Raw genomic sequence first — 4295 nt, 5'->3', positions numbered from 1 at the left:
ATAGATCCATTAAACAATTTCCACGTATTACGTTTACGAAGTGTTCTCTAACTCCCTCTGCTACACATTTCAGCGTCGAACATTTCATTGGTTTGAGATCATCAACGCTAGGTATATCATTCAGTGGATATATAGCATAAATAACTGCGGGAACGAGATAGGATCGTTCATAATACAGTTAGTCAATACCAGTCAACATTCTTGGTTTAGAATGTTTATTTAACCTAACAATATATCCAGTTCCATGGAATCGAAAAGGGTCACGTTTGTAAGGGATAATCCAAGTATCGTCTACTTCCGCAATAAATTTTACTCTAAAAATATCTTTGACTGTCGAGATAATTATTAATCGTCTATATATATATATATATATATATATATATATATATATATATATATATATATATGTATATATAATGATTCAAGCAAAGATTAAATGCACTTGGCTTATGATCGGTTCTTTAGCTCCGCGCAACAAAGCTTGGGTAAATGAATTCAGTGGACTTTATAACAAAGCGTGCTAAGATGAATTCTAGGCCCAAATTGTGTTTCAAATGTAGCAATGGCGTTAGAGGAGAAATACAGTTGCGTCTGTAATGGGGTGGTAAAAAATAAGAGAGCTAATTCGATATTATGATAAAAAAGAAACGCCGGTAATGACTAGGTCATAAAAAATGCTTCAGATTGCCTCGCCAGATTTTCAAAATAATTATTTAGACAAATACTATTTTTATATAAAATGAAGCAAAATAAGTTTGTAACACATCCCAGCATCTCGTGATAGTATCATCTGTAACTGTCGATTAAAAGAAATAGTCGGTGCTGTCATTAATACTGGATATTTCAGATTTACTCTTGGGAGAAGAAACAATATTACTCTCATAAAGGTATCTGTGAATGTTTTCATGGACCCGTCGAAAGGGTTTAGTGATTGATCATATTGATTCAGATAATAAAAGAAAACTTTTCAAATCAGTGCTGTCCGACCCGCGGCTCGCATGTGGCCCGCGGGCAAGTTTTAAATGGCCCGCCAGAGCTCAAGTAGCTATATAGTCGTTGCTTTTAAGTTTTATGCTGCGGCCCTCGGCTTCAAGAAAAACATTTTTCAGTGGCCCATGGTGTCAAAAAGGTTGGACAGCACTGTCCCAGGTAATCTCGCCCTCTCTGTCAGTCTGTGTCACATCTCTCTCTCTCTCTCTCTCTCTCTCTCTCTCTCTCTCTCTCTCTCTATATATATATATATATATATATATATATATATATATACATATATATGCGATTACATCTTGGGGAAACGTTTTAAAAAATCGGAGGAATGATTAAAGAGGGTACCAGAGCAAGAAAGCTTCAGTTAACCTGGAAATTGTTTCCATAGAGCTATGGGAAAAAAAGAGGAAATGGAGCAAACATAAGAATAAGAAAAACGAGGACTGGGGCATTTTCTGAACTTCTCCCATTGTTTATATGTTAGCATTTATTTTGACTTCCACTAAAATGATTTAAACACCCTATCTACTCACGTGTCTTGTTTTAGATGGGTACAATTTCTATTTCAACGATCTTATTTCACATCTCAACCATTTCGTGAGTTGGTGTAGGTGTTGAACAGTACGTATGGGTGCTGATCACTTTATCCATCTGTTGATCAACTCGTGTATATTACAACTACGAACTCACAGTAGTTCACTGTCATCCGTGGATCATTCTTACACCAAAATAATTGTAAAAATTAAGATAACTACAAATATGTGTTTGTGCGTGTGATTTCGATTTTTAACGTAGCGTTAGGAATTTTTCAGTCATATCGCTACTATGTCTGCAGTGTGGCAGTTTATAGCGATGTCTAGCACTGGGGCATCATGCCAAAGACATGTAGCACGATGACCCACACAGTCACATTATCATGATACCAAGCCGACCAGTCCTAAAGCTAACCTCTTAATGCTGAGCGCAGATGTTAGTACCATTTTTGTAAGTTTTTGGTATTACTCGGCCGGGGTTCGAACCCACGACCTCCCGCTTCCAAGGCGGACGCACTAACCACTAGACCACCGGAGCGGTGGAATCAATTTGTGTTTACATTTTAATGATACTAATAATAATAATAATAATAATAATAATTTTGAATTAATAATAATAGTTAATAATTTATTTTTACTTTGATTTACAGGCCAAGCATTATGAATGCATCCATATTTTCATTATGAAGGAAATATCATTAAAATGATTCACAGAATATAACCACACTAAACACCAATCTGTCAACTTGTATAGTGATGTAAATGAGAAATTGTTACACATTCTTTGACCTAAAATGTATACAGGTGTTCCGTGATAAAACGCACATCATGTTACACGGGATAATCCTACATACCCTAACTGAATTAGACATTTCTAATCATATGATGTTTATGTACGTTTTACATCTAACGAGACCTGGTCATCTGAAACCTATTTCAAATTTTCTTCGCGTTCCAATTTCAATATCCATCAGCGACACAAAAACACAATTGCTACGTAATTTGAATTGAAAAATAAATCATAAAACGAAGGGAAATTTGGCTGTTGGAGTAGTGTACCATTAGAGTGTGTCTTTCTTATTATTAGAGGCAAGCTATACACACAGCTAAGCTGTTTGCAAGTATATATTAGAAATTCTCCATATCGACTAGCTTCATACAGACTGTGCCATATAAGGAGGTATGAGGTCCTGGAGCAGTTCATAAATGCCTTTTCACCTCCATTCCATTTTATTGCGATGCCGGGTCTCTAACCGAACGGGATCCCTGGAAAAATGTTCCATTTGCTTCGCCTTTATTCAGACCTTGTATATCTTCGATCAGTTGGACCTCTGAACTTCACTATGTCAGTGCTGTGGTTTTATGTAGGGATTTTAGTGCGGTGAAACTAGATATACTGTGTGTTCTTTTCTTGCAAATAGTGTAAGGAATTTAACGCCTTTTGTCAGCACATGCTGGATTATACACGTACGACGGTACTCTATATTGTCTTGACCTCAATACGAATAGTTAATTATGTTCGTTAAGCATAATCTGTAGGTTACAGTGACCTTTCTTTGAATATAGGTCCATTAAGTTATCAAGCTTTACTACTCTAAAATGAATAGTAAAAGTTTAACGATATATCTCAACGTATCCAAAGTAGCACGAATGTACATATCAGATTACTTATCGCAATGAGGATGAAGTTTTTATCAAGGTACATCACTTCACAAAGTTTCATGAGTAGGAAAGGTTGAAAGTAACATGACCAAACCCATGCATTCATGTGATACTTAACTAATCCAGTCAAAGGAGAAATATAGTTTACATCGACTTTCATGAATCTTAAGTAGGTTGTAAAAACATAGAAGCATTGAAACCAATTATTTACGTGCAACTCGAAACCAGACCTAGAGGCTAAATGTAGCAGACACGCAATGTACACTAATAACCATCTCACACAAAATGTTTCTGCTAGATTGCTGTATTGAGTTTGTTACGTTTCCATGCGGAAATAACGTAGAGGCGAAGTTTCTAAAACAGTGCACCTAAAGACACTATAACTTGTCCTTCAAACAAGGAAGAACTTTTTTATATTTTTAATTACTGTATGCATGCAAAATGTATAATGATCTGCAAAGCAAATTATGTTATTTATACATGGATAATGTTACGTTTCTACTATGTTTATACAGATGTTGTGATTAACGTTCAAATCAGATGGGGAAACAATATTGTTTCGAGCATATTTCAGTGCTATTTTCAAATGATATGACTGATTGAAGTCTGCAACTGGTGCTGGGAATAATTTGTCTGTCGTGTCTACTTGCATGTTTACACAATTTCAGTGTAATAGTTGCGACGCTAGCAAAAGAGGGTTTTGAACCGTCAAAGTATTCATTGAGGTACAAATAATTTACGGGTCATTTCGTAACAGAAGCTGTCGTACACAGGTAAACACATTGCGTGGAGGAGTGATACTGAGGGGAAGAAAATTATCTGGTAGATTGCTATGTACAAAGGCTAATATAAATTCTTAGTGGATTTAAGTAGCCTTTAACTGACTCGTATATATTTGTTTATACATATTTGAAAAAAACACGTGAAAGCTGTAAAGGGGAAGTTCTGAAAATAAAATCGGTTAGGGTTGGCAAAGACAATACCATGATTGAAATAGTTAGAAATGAGTTGGCGTGTGCATCACATGGGTAACATGGACCAGAAATAAAAGTATTAAAAAAAACAAGAATGAAAAAAGAAAAAAATCAAATGTAAAGAAAAACAATAACAAAA

Source organism: Sinohyriopsis cumingii, chromosome 14, assembly GCF_028554795.1.
Source record: "Sinohyriopsis cumingii isolate HCF-2022 chromosome 14, ASM2855479v2, whole genome shotgun sequence".
NCBI classification, from domain to species: Eukaryota; Metazoa; Mollusca; class Bivalvia; order Unionida; family Unionidae; genus Sinohyriopsis; species Sinohyriopsis cumingii.
Note: the sequence above shows the minus strand (reverse complement) of the source record.